This window comes from Lepidochelys olivacea, assembly GCF_965140295.1.
Source record: "Lepidochelys olivacea isolate rLepOli2 genome assembly, chromosome: 7".
In the NCBI taxonomy this organism is placed as follows: Eukaryota; Metazoa; Chordata; order Testudines; family Cheloniidae; genus Lepidochelys; species Lepidochelys olivacea.
The window spans coordinates 112,418,415-112,437,112 of record NC_140417.1 but is presented as its reverse complement, the minus strand read 5'-3'; the positions used below and the strand labels follow the sequence as shown (position 1 = coordinate 112,437,112).

Here is an 18,698-nt window from a genome sequence, read left to right as displayed (position 1 = left end):
TAGATAACATCTCTTAAAAAAATAGAAATAGTCTTTAATTTATTGTTTGAAATAGCATAAAAATACATTTCCCATCCAATATATAGGTATATTCCTTTCTACACAGTAAATCTAATTAATTAAATTAACAAAATATTAGGTTTCCGAGGCTAGTGTGAATTTTCAGAATAAATTGCAGCAACCTAGTATATGCAAGATCTAGGTTCATAAATATCTTTTAACAATTTGTCCTTCAGATCACATTAAACTAAAAGCTTTCAAAGGTTTTAACCCCAGCCACAATATATAATGATAAGGTTAGTGGTGAGAGTTCCAGTAGCATCTGGCTTTTGTGCATTTTAGAGACTATGGAGTATTGGGGCCACCAAACAACAAATGAAAACCAGCAATGTATGGTATAGAGAAACAAATTTACTTTATTAAATGCACATCAAAGAACGGTAAATGCACTCCTTGCAAAGGCAGATAATGATCTGAGAAACCTGTACAGACACAGAAGGCCCAGTACAGTCAGCCTGCTTGATACTGAAACTCTAACAGAATATTAATACTTATTTTTATATTTAATATTGCACATTTAATATGTTATCATATTGTGTGTATGTGTATATACACACACCCCACACACAAAGGCACATAGTACATACCAGTATAATGCATATAAATATGTATGTTAGCATACATATAAATATTATATATCTATATTAGAGAATCACACATACTCATAACTTTTTTGTGGGCACACATACAGCTCCATAGATATGTGTATGTATGAACAGAAGTTCACTTTTTTTGGCATTATACAATTGAATTGATGGAAGCTAAGGCATTGGCTTTACAGTAGACAGATAAAAGAAATAGTGCCATAAGTTTAAAAAAAAAATCACTGAAATATTCCTAAATTAGTTCTTTTGTAAAATACGTAGCATATTCAGAATACTTGATGCTTGTTCGGGGTGACCTTCATGACTGACTCTTATCTTTGCCACAGAACAGTAAAGTTGCTCTCTCAAATGCATGCTGATATATTGTTTGTGTCATTATACAAGTTATAGTTCCAATACTTTTTAAAAAACTCTGAAACATTTCTAAATTAGTTCTTCTGTGCGCATATGATGGGAACAACTGAACAGAAGAAGGGCCAAGGGGGATGTCTAGGTCGGTAGGCGAGGACTGAATGCAGCAGAGAGATTTACTGAAGCAGAGTTTTTGATTCGGGTAGAGTGCAGGATATAAAGGGCAATGGGCCAGAAAGGAATCAACTTCCTCATGTGTCAGCAACTTCCTCTCTCAGAGGCAGAGACGGTGGGCGAGGGCATTAGATTTGGGGGCATGTAGTCAGCTCCATATTCAAGTTTTGTGCAGAGGCAAGAGTTAGGTTTCAGAATAAGCATGACACTACACAAACTATTCTGTATGCAAGATTGCAACAGTGGGCAGGTGTGTTAAAGGCAGAAAGTGATTTTTGTGGTTTTGAGTAGTTAAATTCAGATACTGAACTGGATTTGGGAAGAATTAGGAATTACTGTACCTCCGAGAGGGATTTAAACTAGCCCATCCTCTGAAGGGAACTTCTGAACTCCTACTGTGTAGTACTGAGGAATATATATAGGAATGTATCAATAGGCTATCAATTTGTAAGCAGACCTGCAAAGACTCTTCCCTTGTGTGTTTCAAATTGTTCTTAATAAAACTGTGACTTACCACCTTTTTTAAATATAGAAAATAACTGAGCCGTTATCAATGTATCATCAGTAAATGGGTCTTTAACAAAGAGCTGCAGATTGTGTTCAACATCTAGTCACACGAATAATGGTTGCAGGAACTAGACATAAGTGTTCTGTAGGAGAGAATACCAGGAATGCTGTTAGGAATCAAGCTGACTAAAGACAATTGAAACAACATCAACTCATGAAAAAGGGAACTAAGTGACAAAGTTATTGTTAGAAGGCTCCAGAGAACATACATAATAATTGCTGTTGAGTGATCATCAGTTTCTACAATCCCAGGCAGATCAGGCTTTTATTCACCCGTATCTTACAAAAGGCACAGGATGTAAAATGTCTTTCTTTAGGAAAAAACCAAATAAACTGATAGTTTTCTTTGAAAAAAGGAATTTTATTTGCAAAGAATATTTTCTTCTATTGTTTTCCAACATAGGACTGTATTATTTCATTATCCTCACTTACAATAGCCATGGAATGCATCACAGGCTGTGGTAAGTGCTTAGCATCAGGAGGCACCAGAATGCCTTAGATTTGTGATGTCCTTCCATAATAACAATGTCTCTGAATACATTGGCGAGAATCCAGTGATCCATATTTGACTGGTTTCAGAGTAGCAGCCATGTTAGTCTGTATCCGCAAAAAGAACAGGCGTACTTGTGGCACCTTAGAGACTAACAAATTTCTTAGAGCCTAAGCTTCCGTGGGCTACAGCCCACTTCATCGGATGCATAGAATGGAACATATAGTAAGATTATATATATATATATACACATACAGATAAGTTGGAAGTTACCATACAAACTGTGAGAGGCTAATTAGTTAAGATGAGCTATTATCAGCAGGAGAAAAAAACTTTTGACTGTGGGTTTCTTGTCTTTCTAAAATTACTTTCTGTGCTGCTGGGAAAGTTGGATCCAAAAGTGTACAGTGGTAGCATAAAGGTATGACTTCTGCATTTGGGTCTTTCACTTTTTGATTCATCAAGTAGGGTACGGACTTTCCAAGTTGCAAGAAACGTTTTTGTTTTTCAACCGCATTAGGAGTGATCCCTTTGGACACGGTTATCCAGTCAGGTATGGTGGGATAGCCTGTGTTTGGGGCACCTTTTCTAGCCTCTTCCCCATATGGGGTGAGCAAAAGGGGTTCCTAAAAAAGCCCACTCAGTCATGACCACTGCTGCCAAAAATGCCCTCCTGTCCCAGTCCAGGGGCACATGACGATCATCTTACGGTCACCACCTGCACCTACAGTCTGTGACTAGGGACTCTTGATGATCACTTCACCTCTCCTCATCTCCACAGGACTTTTATGCGTAGGGGTGGAGGAATAGTTCTTCCTGTGAAAGAAGCCTGCGTGTGAGTAGTTTAATGTGGGGAGCTGTTGCGCACCAGCAGCCATGCAAATCTTGGCGGAAGAGGCACCTGTGTCTGGTGGCAAGGAGCTCCAAGACAACTGGAGGTTTCTCCCCTGTTGCAGTCTTCATCTGCCTTCACAGCTGTTGAGAGGTGATCCTGCTTCATCCACCTGTTCTGCCATTGAGGTCTTATTCTAGGTTGTGTTGGGCTGCACTTTATCTGGCACCTCGTCTTGGACCTTACCGCCATGGAGTACAGGACTCCTGACGGCATCACTGTTAGGGTCTTAAGTATATGCAAGCTTCTCCACCACGTCAAGAAGAAGTGATTGTTGCCCGAGAACTCTCGAGGTACAACATCGACATCGCTGCTCTCAGGAAAACAAGATGTACAGATGAAGGCCACTTGAGGGAAGAGGACGGCGGTTATACTTTCTTCTAGAAAGGAAAACCACAAGCGACAGGTGAATACACGGTGTTGGCTTTGCAATCAAGAACCTTCTAGTCAACCACCTGACTGAGCTCCCTGCCTGCATCAACGGGCTCCTTATGACCCGCCGCATCCAACTGGTCAATAAGTCATTTGCCACTATCGTCAGTGCATATGCACCAACACTTCTTCACGCTGAAAAAGAACAGAAATAATCCTCCTGCACTGACCTTGATAAAATTTTGTCATCCATTCCAAAAACAGATAAGATAATCCTCTTAGGGGACTGTAATGCAAGAGTTGGCCGAGATTCTAATGTATGGAGTAGTACTATTAGGAAGGAAGGAGTTGACAAGACCAATTCCAATTGTATGCTTCTACTCAAGAAATGTGCAGAGCACGACCTTGTGATCACAAACAAAATTTTCAGACAAAGCAACAAATACAAAACAACTTGGCAACACCCCTGCTCAAAACAGTGGCACCTCCTAGACTGTGTCATTGTAAAAATACAGGATCTAAGAGATGTCCAAATCACCTATGTCTTAAGAGGAGCCGATGACTGCTGGACTGACCACCGCCTGGTGAGGTCAGTCATGTCCATCAGGATTGCACCAAAACATAGAAAGCAATCCAAATCACACAGAGGGCAATACAACATCCAAAGACTTCAATCCTCAGTGCACCAAGAGAACTTCCAAACACTCCTCAGTGAAAAACTGACCTATATGCACACCTGGAAATGACAACACAACAGTTGAAGAAGACTGGGAAGCCCTAAAACAGACTATCCATGAGGCTTGTCATAAATATAAAGGGAAGGGTAAACCCCTTTGAAATCCCTCCTGGCCAGGGGAAAGCTCCTCTCACCTGTAAAGGGTTAAGAAGCTAAAGGTAACCTCGCTGGCACCTGACCAAAATGACCAATGAGGAGACAAGATACTTTCAAAAGCTGGGAGGAGGGAGAGAAACAAAGGGTCTGTGTCTGTCTGTAGTCGTTTTGGCCAGGGACAGAACAGGAATGGAGTCTTAGAACTTTTAGTAAGTAATCTAGCTAGGTATGTGTTAGATTATGATTTCTTTAAATGGCTGAGAAAAGAATTGTGCTGAATAGAATAACTATTTCTGTCTGTGTATCTTTTTTGTAACTTAAGGTTTTGCCTAGAGGGTTTCTCTATGTTTTTGAATCTAATTACCCTGTAAGATATCTACCATCCTGATTTTACAGGGGGGATTTCTTTATTTCTATTTACTTCTATTTTTTATTAAAAGTCTTCTTGTAAAACACTGAATGCTTTTTCATTATTTTCAGATCCAAGGGTTTGGGTCTGTGGTCACCTATGCAAATTGGTGAGGCTTTTTATCCAACATTTCCCAGGAAAGGGGGAGTGCAAGTGTTGGGAGGATTGTTCATTGTTCTTAAGATCCAAGGGTCTGGGTCTGTAGTCACCTAGGCAAATTGGTGAGGCTTTTTACCAAACCTTGTCCAGGAAGTGGGGTGCAAGGTTTTGGGAAGTATTTTGGGGGGAAGGACGCGTCCAAACAGCTCTTCCCCAGTAACCAGTATTAGTTTGGTGGTGGTAGCGGCCAGTCCAAGGATAACGGGGGTAATATTTTGTACCTTGGGGAAGTTTTGACCTAAGCTGGTAAAGATAAGCTTAGGAGGTTTTTCATGCAGGTCCCCACATCTGTACCCTAGAGTTCAGAGTGGGGGAGGAACCTTGACAAGGCTTATGAGGCATCCGTTGACCTTGCTACCCGCCGCCATCAGGACTGGTTTAACAACAACAACAACAACACTGAGATTACAGCCCCTTTGGACCAGAAGAGAAAAGCTTTCTGCAACTGGCAAAACCAACCACTATCCAGTCAGAAGCAGAGCTTTTTCCATCAGCTGAAAGCTGAAGCTCAAAGGACGATCTGAGAAATCAAAAACAAATGGTGGGAGTACAAAGCAAAAGAAATCCAAGCATTCGCTGACAGACATGTCATGCGGAGCTTTTTTTGTGAGACAAAGACTATACAGACCAAGCTCATGTGGCCTCACACTTCTGAGATCCAAAGATGGTAGTACTCTTCTTAAAGATAATGAATCCATCAAAGAGCGCTGGAAGGAACACTACAAAAAGCTTCTAAATCGAGAATCGATTGTGACTGACAATACCATTGATTCCATCCCTCAGCACTCATTCTGGGAAACTCTTGCCAACCCACCGACACCTGAGGAGGTCTGCAAAGCAATTAAACAAATGAAGAACAATAAAGCATCAGGTCCTGAGAGCATGCCATCTGAAGTACTGAAAGTGGGGGAAGAAACACTAACAAGCTTCATTTGCTGCTCCTCAAAATCTAGCGCACCAAAGAAATCCCTGCTGACTTACGTAATGCTAACATCATCACTATTTTCAAAAAGGGAGACAGGGCCGACTGTGGCAACTATTGAGGCATTGCCCTCCTCTCCACTGCTGGGACAATTCTTGCTAGAATCTTACTGAATCTCCTGCTCCCTCTTGCAGAGGAAGTATTTCCAGAGTCCCAGTGTGGCTTCAGACCATCATGAACCATCATCAACATGATTTTCATAGCCAGGCAGATCCAAGGAAAATGTCAAGAACAACACCAGCAGCTACATATAGCAAATTTATCACCATTGTAAGACTCCACTATGACCAGATGACTGCCTCCATCCTGTGCAATGGCTCTACCTCTGAGCCCTTTGTCATCCAAACTGGCATAAACCAAGGCTGTGTACTGGCACCCAGCCTTTTCTCCATTTTCTTAGCAGCTATGAAAACATTAACCCAAGACCGTCTACCACAGGGCATTGGCATCCAATATCGGACTGACGGCAACCTCTTCAACCTTTCTCATCTCCATGCCAGAACTAAAGTAATATCAGCAACAATAACTGAACTCCAGTACACAGATGATTGTGCTGTAGTTGCACACTCAAAGGAGGATCTACAAACAGCCCTTAATTGCTTCTCTGAAGCTTACAAAAGCCTAGGACTAACTCTGAACATCAGCAAAATAAAAGTTCTCCACCAGCTAGTCCATGCTGATCAGACCCAGCAAGGAAGATCTACGTTGACAAAGAAGAACTGGAAAATATAGATTACTTTGCCTATCTTGGCAGCCATCTCTCACAGAGGGCAGACATAGATGTCGAGATTCACCACAGAATCCACTGCGTCAGCCTTGCCTTTGGCAGACTGTCTCGCCAGGTGTTCAACAGTCATATCATCAGAACACATACTAGACTTTTAGTTTATAAAGTGGTGGTAGTCCCAACTCTCCTCTACGGCTGTGAGACTTGGTTGGCCTATAGAAAACACCTGAAAAACCTGGAATGCCAGCACCAGCAACTTCTTCAGAAGATCCTTAACATAAAGTCTGAAGATTGTTGCACTAATGTCAGTGTCCTCACAGAGGCCAACATCTTCAGTGTTGAGGCCCTGATTATCCAGCACCAGCTGAGGTGGAGTGGGCACTGTGTGCGCATGCCTGATATATGCTTACCAAAATAATTGCTGTATGAACCAATGGAGAAAGGAAACAGGGAGGCCAAAAGAAATGCTTTAAATACACCTTCAAGATAAACATCAAGAGGTATGGCATTGACACCACAGACTGGGAGACAGCAGTCCGGGATAGGGATAACGGTGAAGACTTGTCAGAGAAGCGTCCACTTTGGAGGAAAATCGCCTTGCGCTGGTTGCAGAAAAATGCCAGAAAAGAAAGGGAAGACAACTGTCATGCAACAACCCTGTCTTCCAACACCACCTGCAACGTCTGCCAATGAGCCTGTGGCTCAAGGATCGGACTCCTCAGTCACCAAAGGACCCATGAAAAATAAAACCTGTGAAAGAGATCATCCTCGACCTCGAGGGATTGCCGATGAAGGGTATGACTAAGCTTTCTATATCACAATGAAAGAAACTGATGCAACCAAAACCTATGTGTTTACAGCTGATTAATTAGAGACTTGACTGAATCTAACTTTTAAAAGGACAAATGTAAATTGATTAACACCTATGCCATCTACGGGAGTAGCCATTAATAAGAAGCTCTTACAAGAAAAATAGTGATATATCCAATTAACATCCTGAGCTTGCTCAGCAGTTCACTGAAGAATGTACAGCAGATTAGGAAACTCTCAAAGGACCAAAAATAGAACAAACGGTGGAAAACTATAACTATATGAAGAAACATTTACAGTGGCTACAAAAGCAGCTCCTATGTGTCTATAAATAGAGCTTGTATGTGAAGGTCAACAGTGCTATAAAGGCTGAAATGATCATATGGATGAAATGACAACCCAACCATTTATTCTGCAATTATTGACATGATCAGATATTTCATCTCACTCAAAGATAAAAACAGGTGAAATATTTCTGAAACTCAGTACAAAAAGTTTTCATCTACATTCCAAATGTTGTTGTTATGCCCCTCATGGAAAAGTTTGAAGAAGGATGAAGCCAACAGCGTTCTATAGAAAATAATCTAAGAACACAGAGAATCTAACAGAGAATGATCTCCTTTTTATAGATTTTTTTAAAACAAAAAACCTATTCAATGGAATTCAGTGAATATAATTCTTTATTAAATTCTGTGGGATGGTTCAAAAAACCTATAGAAAGATTTTTATACAGATTCTAATGAAGTTTTCTGTGAGGTTCAATAGTTCACTGTGCCTGCTAAAAAGTGCTGCCACTCATTAGGAACTATTTCTTGCCTCCAATCTCTCAATTTCCTTATGCTTAGCGGAGTATAGTTTCCATCTGTGCATAATAATAATACCTAGTACTTATCCAGCACTTTTCAGCAGTAAATGTAGAAGTGCATTACAAAGGAGGTGAGTGTCATTATTGCCATTTTACAGAGGAGAAAATGGAGGCACAGAGAGGTGAAGTGGCTGGGCCGGTATCACCCAGCAGGCCAGCAGCACAGCCAGGAATTCTTGAATCGCAATCTGGTGATCTAGCCACTAGCCATTACTGCCTCTCTCTCTCTTTCTCACCTGTGCTTTGTGACTTGTACTCACTTTAGATTACTTCTAGTTGAAGTTTAAAATGTTGGATTTGACCCATAAAGTCACAAATGGGTTGGATCCTGGTAATTTGAGGCATTTGTGATCATATGGTTTATCTGATCCCATATTGCATGATTTAAACAGGTCTGGTGCCAAGACACATTCTGAGAGGTTTGTTTTAGAATTAAGTTTATCCACCCGTTTTGGTCCACTAAAGCCTGTATTTGATTATCTTGAGAAGCTGCTAGAAGCCTAACCTGTTTTCACAGGCTTTTTCTGGAAGTGAGAGGGAAACAATATTGCCTGGGATTGAGAACATTTTTCAGGAGCTTTGCTTTTTCATGTCTTTGACATAATTTGGATTGTTTGGTTTGTTTGTTTGAGTTTTTATGCCTTGACACTGTGCCTAGAGGATTTGGAGAAGCACAAGTGGAAACAATCCTTATTATATATGTGTATCTGTTTATTTCTGTGCCTGCGGAAATAAATTGGTTCCTAATTTGCTGTTGGTGGATAAAGCATAGGATACCTCATTACAGTATATATAGTATCAACAACGTGTATCTGAGGAATTTAAAATGTATTTTTCATTGTCAGGTTGTCATACATCAAATTAGCTCCCACAATTGGTGCAGTAAGACTGGATTCTGTGTACACCAAGATCCAGGCCCTACCGCTACCAGGGAACCTCAAATTTCCCAGCAACGAGGGAGGAAGATAAAATGGCCTCGTAGAATGACATCCCTATTTAAAAAGTGTGTGAGGGAAGCATGATGAAATATGGCTTCTCTTGACAAGTGTGAGAGAATGATGATACTCTTTCTTTCCAGGAGTGAGAGGTATATTTGGGTGCTTGTGAACATGTCCATTTTACATCTGAAAATCTTTAATTGTGCCTTTTTAGGGAGTAGGAGGAGAATATTTGTGTTGCACAATGAAATAATAATCTGTTCTGGGATTCTGAGTGTGCGTAACCATTAGAGTGACCACCCATCCCTAACTGGGTGGGACAGTCCCGAAATGTACATTTCAAGTCCCAGTCCCAGGCTGAATGATTCTGGGACAGCATTTGTCCCGGATTCTGTGTGGCACCACTCTATGTCTGCTTCTTCCCAGGGAGATAGGGGTGGCTGAGGTGGGCCTCTGAGCCCCTCACCAGGAAGCCCTACCCCATGCTCCTTCTCTTTCCTCCAAGGCCCCACCCTGGCCAGGCCAGAAGCTGGAGCTGGGCAGTAGTAAGAGCTGCCCCAGGAGCCCAGGCTGCTGTGATGAGCCCCAGAGTCCTAGACCCTCCACCAACGTTCCCCAACCTAGAAATAAACAAACTCATTTTAAAACTATTGATGCAATATGACTAGTCAGTCTGAAGATGTTTTTTGACTGACTCATATGTTTCACAAAGGCTACTGAGAAAGAAGAGTGGTTTAATTGCTGAAGAGGCTGGAACTGGCATTTAGTAGCCACTGTTATTTTCATACTGTTGCTCCAACCACAAGAATTAACAGTGGGTTTCTGTTTTTCACTGTTGTTGAACAGGGAATCACTGATTTGAGTGGCTGCTGACAGGAGGGGGGAAATGAAATAAGCTAGATTTTAGTGTTGAATGAGTACAGTATGTGTCAGTTACTGGATGACTGGTATTGGCAGTGATACAGTATCTTAAAAGACCGATAGAAATCCTATCTCGCAGTTATAATTGAAAGCAAATAGCCAGAAATAAAATATGCAAGGCTGATCACTTGATGGAGGCTAGAGAGTAATGCAGAATATTGTGGTCACATTGGTTGTTAATAAAGGAGCATTTGTTGAGAATATTTTACAATGCTTGGTTTCTATACTAGCAATCATCATGAATACCTTCAATTTCACAAATAACATCTGTTTGATGATTGATCTCACATCTCTGCCCTTGTTTAAGTAAATAAGATCCGGCTCCTTCTGCTGATTGTATTAGCCAGTGACATTTGATATGTGGCATTTATTTCCACGAAGAAAACAGTGCTGAGCACCACAAGAGCAGGGAGATGAGGGAAAGAATATTTTGGAGAAACTGGAAGACTTATTACATTAGTATAATGTCAGTAATTTCTGAAATAAATTAAAGTAGATAAACAATAATGCAAATCTAGAATGTGTTCTGATGCTAATTACAATACAGCATAACCATTCACTGGTAATGCTACTGGTAATGGATCCACTTTAGGTGCAGAAACAGGGAGAGGGAAAGCATTTTAGTTAGCAGTGGGGAGAATATATGTAATGAAATGTAAAACTACTTGAAATTTAACTATTCACTTCAAACTCAAAAATGGGCATTTTCACTGAATAATTCTCTGATATGTGAACTTTCACACAAAAAATAGCCGTGTTGAAAATCAGTCAGTACTTGAGCAAAAATGGGCAATCTGCAATAAATATTGGCCAGTTTTTGAGGAATTATTTCTTGTGTATCAAAACTCTGGAAATGCATGTTTCTGTAGAGTTTAAATGTGATCATATTTGCAGTGTACAATTTAGGCTGTGAAAAATTGCATGAAATGGAATGACAAACATTTGTTATAGTTTAATGAAACAAAAATTTTGAGTGTTACAGTGCTTTTATCATAGCAAATATATTTTCCCTCCTACAATACTGGTGGATTTGTTTATCTGTACTCCCTCTTAGAAAAAAAATCTAAACATCCAGATGTATGTAATGGACCACACCTAGTGGCAGACGGTTCCTCAAAGACTTAATCAATTAGATAATGATTAGCAGGCCCATCTGGGAGTTAATAAAGGAGTGCAAGTATAATCAGACTAAGGGGATCGTTTCCCAGGCACTGATCATTAATTTTAAGTGGCATTGAACAAGAAATCTGAGCTAACTGCATGCCTGGGACACTGTTAAATGCTTCACTTTCTAAAGAAAGTTCTGACACTGAGGTAAAGATTTGCTTATTTATATTAATTATGTACTGCACATGGCCTCAAAGTGTATGTATGCAATACATAAAGGTCCTGATTTCCAAAGGAACCTAAGTGTAAATGAGAATGAGGTCCAAAATGTGTTGATCAAATACCAACTATCTTGATTTAGTAAAACAGATTCTACCAACAGCTAACACAGTAACTGTAGCTCACGAAAGCTCATGCTCAAATAAATTGGTTAGTCTCTAAGGTGCCACGAGTACTCCTTTTCTTTTTATAGTAACTGTGGCTCTAAGGTACAAATGATGCAAAATTTGTAGTACTTGCAAAAAAAGGAGTGCTTGCATTTTTTTTTAAATTAGTACATTAAATCAACTTCCCTGCCTCAAATACAACCTAAAAATAAAAATCACCAACTATCATGTCAAACTGAGTATTAATGCAATCAAATATCTTGCTAATGTTTTTTTTCATTCTGCTATCATCTTCCTAGCATGTATTATTTCTTCATTTCTCTGTCATATCTATCATTAGGAACCCAATCCTGCAAACTCTCAGGCACATGAGTAATTTCATCCATGTGAGTAATCCTATTTGTTTCAATTGGACATCTCATGTGAGTAATTACTCAAGTACCTAAAAGAAAAGGAGTACTTGTGGCACCTTAGAGACTAACCAATTTATTTGAGCATGAGCTTTGGTGAGCTACAGCTCACTTCATCGGATTGCATCCGATGCATCAGTTGCATCCGATGAAGTGAGCTGTAGCTCACGAAAGCTTATGCTCAAATAAATTGGTTAGTCTCTAAGGTGCCACAAGTACTCCTTTTCTTTTTGCGAATACAGACTAACACGGCTGTTACTCTAAAACCTGTCAAGTACCTAAGTGTTTTCAGGATTAGGTACTTTAGGGCAGGGACTTGTGTCCTGTGCAAGTGTCTAGCACGCTTGTGAATAGTGTAAAATAATAAATAATATAATTTTGATAGGTAACAACCTTTGAAAGCAACATTAATTGGTGGTACGTGGATTTAGGTATTGCAGGATTTTTCAATAAAATTGTTTACGAAACAAATTATATATTGTCAGATTCCCAGCTGCTATATATTTGTGTGGCTCTTTTGATATCAACGAAGCTGTGCTGATTTTCATTAGCTGAAGATCTGGGCCTTAGAGTTTATTTTTGTCCTCTGTCTATAGCTTACAATTCACTGTATTTTTTAAGTATTTGAGTTAAACCCTGCGACAAAAGAAATACTGGATCCAGTTATACCTCCAAGGAGGCAGAATGACTCCAGAGTTGCTGGAGAAAGGATAGTGAGAGATGCCTCTTGCAACACTTTTTAAAAGGTTTATCCAGGTCTCCAATACTTCTGCCATTGCCCCACTTAGACGTGCCATCTCTAAAGCTGCTTGTGCTGCCAACATGCTAGTCCGTTTCATGCATGCTTCTGTTGCTAGGGCATGCAGCACATTTATGACTCCTCTTGACCCCCGCACTGACCTTTTCCCTTGTCCCTTGGGATAGAAAAGTCTCATTGTGCCTTCCTCCTCCCCACCCACACTGGAGCAGCCATAATTTGGCCCACTGTATCCAAATACACACATTCACTTGTAATATATTATGCTCTGCTATGTTGAAATATGATCCATGCTCATAAATTTTTCTTTAACCTACTGGGAAAAATTATTTCAGAATATTTTAGGTTCCGAAATACAAAATTTAGGTCTTCTCATGGAACAGTGCAAGGACAGTAGGAATAAAAGCTATCTCATGCCTTCAGAGGTTTGGTCCGTGTCTTATATACATTCAGTAGACTGATCTGTATAGTAGTCATGACAGAAAGTCATTTGTTATGCTGGTGCCATTAGCATTTTTTTCTGCATTAAGAATATTGCCAAGTTTGCACTTTATTCTTTTCTGCTGACAGTTCGTTTTCATAGTGTGTCTTAATTTACTTCTTTTTTATTATTACAGTTCCAGGTATAAATGTTTTAATTTGTCATTCACCAGGCATATTGCGTATGGTCAGGAGGTTACAAAAGAATATTATAAGACATTGCCACAGAAAAGTTAACTGAAAGTCTATTTTGGATGACTTATGGTATACTGCCTTTCCTTTCCAATTTTGCAGGCAATGAAAAAGTAAACAGATACGTCCAGGGCATTTGCTAACTGGCATAGATTTTCTAAATACTGGTCAAATTTTACTCATTTTTAGTGATTCTAGGACAGGAGAGTGAAGTTTGTCTCTAGTGGTTAGAGCAGGAGATCATTATTTAGGGCTTCTGGTTTTAATTTTGACTCACTATCGGCTAGATGGTCTGCTTTGAACAAGGGACGGTGAGTAATTCAGGTGTGTGCTACCTCTGGAGCAACCCAGGAAGCAGCGTGTGACTCAGAATCACAATTTGCCTCCAGTCTACTTGTTACTGCAGGTAGGAAGTAAACTGTGCTGGGCCTATACCTGGCACAGCATGGATCACATGGGATGCAGGCACAATTAGGCTTGCTAGCAAGTTGGATAGGATGGAACCAATACCTGCCCTCTTCCTCCCACCTATGATAGGAGTTGGGAAGCGGTGGATTTGCAGAGCCTGCTTTCCCTTCTGCTGTGTAGCCTGTGGCATAGGTAGCCTGCACAAGAGAGTAACCAATGATGATCTGTGTGATAATGGACAAATGATCTTTGCTTCGGGTACCTTTTTATTTATTTATTTATTTATTTTGTTTCAAATAGCTAGCATTCCCTTGTGGGAAATTACTATAGAACTTATTGATAAATTATAATATCTCTATGCATGTTTTGAATCAAACTAAAGAATTATATCCCTGCTAAAAGAAATCTGTTGAATGGTTCAGAAACACATATAGAAAGGATATCATTCTCTATTAGATTTTCTATTGTAGGGTTTTAGAGTAATTTCTTCAGAGTCCTATTATATTTCTATATACCCTATTGGTTTAATCCCTATTACAAACCACAGGACTTTCCATAAGGGCGAATTGGTTCATTCTGAAGGCAAAAATGTGCTTATCAGAAGTATTTTTATGAGCCCTCAAGATAAATCGTCTCTGGCAGGGGTGACTAAGTTGTAGAGGCAGGGAAATCATCTCAACGCTCCCTTTAGCTTGGTGGCAGAATTATAAGAAGCTCCAGAGAGTCTCCTCTAGCACAACTGCTTTAAAATGTGTAATAATACTTACCTACCTGATCGGGGTTAGCTGGGCTTAATAAATTAAAGTTGTAAATCGCTGAGAAATCCTCAGTTGAACGAAGCTACGGTATAGAATTGATTATAATCAGGCTCAGTACCATTCTCATAGGTTAGTCTGAAAGAAGGAGTTCTATTGGCTAACTGCGTAAGGAAGAAACTGCATCTCATGGATTAAAGGGAAATCATTAGTGGATGCTTGTGATTAGAGTGGAAACCTAGTGGCCTACAGAGATTTGTTATTGATTCCTACGCCAGCCCCCAAATCTATGCCCAGGCTCTGTCCTTGCTTAAATATTCTGTTGCAGTATTTCCCCAAGAACATTCGTCCTGGTGCATAGATTGTGTCTGGTGAAAGCTTTTTTGTAATAGGTGCATTGTCATAAATTATTCATTTTGTACTTTGTTTTTTTTAAGAAACAAAAGTGAGACAGCACTTTTAGGTGGGCAGAAAAATATTAAATAAGTAAATAATTAACATTACTATACAATTAATGGTTAGGATGGCAATGTGCAGTAATATTGGCATTGTAAGAAAACAGAACCTACTTACTGTATTTTAGTTCTCAACTATACACATCATTCCCTTTGCCTCAGTTTTCAGCTCCCACCCTCCTCTGTGGCTGTGATTATTCCTGTGGCAGTGGAAGTGGTGTGGCTCTGCTGCAAAGGGGAGCGGCTTGTATTGAGAGGGGAACACAGGGGGTGTTTCTTCATTCTTATGGCACAGGGCTTACCTTTGTGGGGTCCCTCTGCATAGCAGCATGCTGGAAGTCAACAGGGGCAGGGCAGAGGCAGGCCATTGGATGTGGTCTGTTGTGACAGCTGGGCCTATAAATTTATCTGAATTATGTAAAAAGTATGTAACAGTTATGTTGACTGGGAACGGTATGAAAGGGAGACAAAATAACTGAATTACTCTAACCAAAAAGGCCAAGTTAATCTGAGCCAAAAGCAGAAAATGTGAATCCAAAAGTCAATGAGCCAAAATTGGTATGTCAGCTATTAGGCCTAATTGGTGGACAAAATAATGTGGCACGGTGTAGCTTCACCACCCATTATTCCCTTTTGGGGTCCTTTAAGAAAGAGAACTTGTGGGGAAAGTATGAAAGAACAAAAAGAATAGACAATTGCTACTGGAGTGAGCTTACCCATCAGGGCTGTCACCTCCACCATTCCCTGGGACACCAGGCCTTCCTCACCCTGATCCTAAAAGGTTTCCTAACCAAAACTGACCAAGAAGAAGGGGACCAAATAACTTTACTACCACTACCAGCTACAGCTAAATCCCAAACACCACCTGAAATAACAGTTATTACCACCTTTAATACCAGCTAAAAAACTGTCAAACGAGGGGGCTTTTCCTTTAAAAATTAAAATTTAACAACAGCAGCAGCAGCAGCATCTCCACTGACTACTTTTTCCCAAAAGAATGGTTATTCCAATCTTTAATACCATCTAAAAGGGGAAGTTGCCTTCCAAAAACTATCTACAGAGAAAGGGAATAAAAATGTTGCTAAAATAAAAACCTTATTTAATACTTTACATTTCAAAGGCTTTAATTGTTTTTCTTTTTTTCTGTATTTTTAATAAAACATTTAAAAGATTTTTAATAGTGTGTTTTCCATAGTGCTAAGTAGGGATAAGGTATCTGTATACTAAACCCTGGACTTTGTTTAACACTGTTTAATGTTGAACAGCTACTTGGTTATGTTAACACCTTTAACCCATATCTTCTGTCTAAATTAATACAACACGTCCAACATCCTTCTCCTCCCAATGTGATGAAACCATTTAAGGGATGCTCAAGGCTACTTCAGTAATGGAGCAGATGTAGCCTCTATGAAATGGCTTCACAGCCAATCTATGAACTTGGGAGGAGGATGCCTTTTCCATTTCCCCCTTGCCTCACCCAGTAACCAGGTAGTCCTGCTGGGTATGGTCTGAAGATGTGTCCTTTAAATCATTTTACTCCTTTTTTAAAAAAATTGCAAGCCACGTTGCCTTCTTAAAGGCACTTGGATATCACAGTTGTTGGCACAGGATCAAAACCTAGATATAATAAAAAATAAAAATATGAACACCTATCTTGCCCTGTTCCTCCTATCCTGCATCACTCAATTCTTCAAAAGGAGTGCAGAGAACTTCCCTTTTCTCAATCCCTCTCTCCCCCCAAATCTTGCACACTGAACTCCAGGAAATAGCAGCTGAGACTTTGAATCCCAATGTTAGTTCTGTCATATCTGCACACTTGATTACTTTTTTGCCAAGCCAGCATGCTTACTTCATTTGGTGTTCATCAGATTAATTCAGTTTTAATAATATGATTAAAAGCTAAATTTCACATCAATATAAATTACGATTAAACAGCAAAGAATACGTTATTTAAGCTGTTAGAGACTCATTTATAGTTATAGATTAATTCTGATAACAATGGCATTAAGCCATTTTAGTTAAGAAACGTTAGTTATTAATGTATAGTTGTTTGCATTTTTAATACTTCTGTCATATATCAGATCGGTATTTGTGCATACTGTCAAACTTTATTCTGTTCTTGTCAAAATACTTATTACTGCTGACAGGTATAACATACCCACATTAATCCTTAATTCCCTGATTCAATTTTCTAATTGCATTTTTGGCATCAGATTGCAGCCATTTAGACTTTCGTGATTTATTTGTTTTATGGTATAATAATACACTTTTAAAAATTAGATGCACCTAACTTTAAAAGCCTGAACAGAAAAAAATATTAAGTACTGAAAATTTCAAGTCCTACAGCACTTAGATAAGACATCTCTTCTTTGAATGTAGATTGATCCAAAACCTTTTATACATTCTATTTTCATGGCTTTGTAAGAATAGCAAATACAATTTCATTGATGATCAAATTGGAATCTCCAGTTAGGCTATAATGAGGATTTTTGCATGGTTGGGAGACCCTCCCAATCCTTCCAGCAGATCCACAGATCCTTCCCCTCTGTCACCACACCCTTATCCTTACTCCTTTCATCCCTTCAAATCCACTGTCTTTTGCTGCCCACCAAAGATGCAACTCCTTCAAAAGTTTAACACCCTTGCAGCTGTGATGCTCAGATTAGTCAGTGCTGAGCAGCATAAGGCTGAGTTCACTGTCGCTATCACATTACTAGCCTCTTACTGTGCTGGAATTTTTAAATGCTGATTTCTGTGAGGCAGCTTATTTGTATTACTACTAAACTGCCAAACTAATGGAGCTACGTTTTGTGCATTTAAAAATATCTGAAATTATTTCAAACAATATGTCCTTCTATCTTCACTGTAAAGCAGATTGTTCCAAGACATCTAAGAGCTAATATTTTCAGCAGAATATTAGATTTTCCTCTTCCCAAACCGAGGGTGGTCACCTCTCCTTTTTCCGGGAAATAAATAATTTTTTCAGACTGTTCTGTAATAAACACTCGGAGTGGACAAAGAATCCACTGTTCACTCACCTTTCCTTTTGTTTTCCTTTCCCCTTTCTTGCACCCTTCCTCTCTCTATTCCACATGCCCACCCTTTCATCTTCACCATCTGTGAGAGAGGTGTGATGTCAGCAATATCACTCTCACATACTATCACGTGTTATGTTCAGTCTCCTGCACCAGGAAAAGGGCTGAGTCCTGGTGTCCCTTTTAGCTACACCAGGAAGAGTGCTGGGGGAAAGTTGGAGTCCTGGGAACCACATGGGTGTGGAAGGAGCTGTTATCCTGGGATACAATGTGGTATGACTTCAGGGTGCAAACTTTCCAGGGATAAACCACAATGTTCTGACAACTGCTTTGAAAACTATTCACTCATTTGTTTATATGAAGAGCAGTGCATTTGCAAGCATCATGGACAGAATAAAGTTAGAGTAAGACTTTTTGCACCCTAACTAAAAATAAGAACAAACTTGGAAAATAAAAATGAAATAATCCAATCCTAACATGTTCATCTTTTCTTTAAAAAATAGTCTAAAATCAGAAGAAACATGATTAGTAAGAGAACTGTATGCTTCTTATATTTTCC

At 39.6% G+C, this 18,698-nt stretch overlaps 1 protein-coding gene and 1 long non-coding RNA gene across 5 annotated transcripts in view; one reads left to right on the top strand and one right to left on the bottom strand.

Annotated features, from left to right (window-relative positions):
• ATRNL1 (attractin like 1) overlaps window positions 1-18,698 on the top strand; it is a 1,099,511-nt gene that overhangs the window by 981,160 nt on the left and 99,653 nt on the right. The window lies entirely within an intron of this gene.
• The window catches only part of LOC311523541, a 58,075-nt gene continuing 41,000 nt past the window's right edge, over window positions 1,624-18,698 (bottom strand). For both annotated transcript variants that reach the window (XR_014712359.1, XR_014712360.1), the window contains 2 exons: window positions 15,407-15,512; window positions 1,624-3,519 (listed from right to left, as the gene is read on the bottom strand). This is a non-coding gene — a long non-coding RNA (uncharacterized lncRNA). The remainder of the gene's footprint in view (window positions 3,520-15,406; window positions 15,513-18,698) is intronic.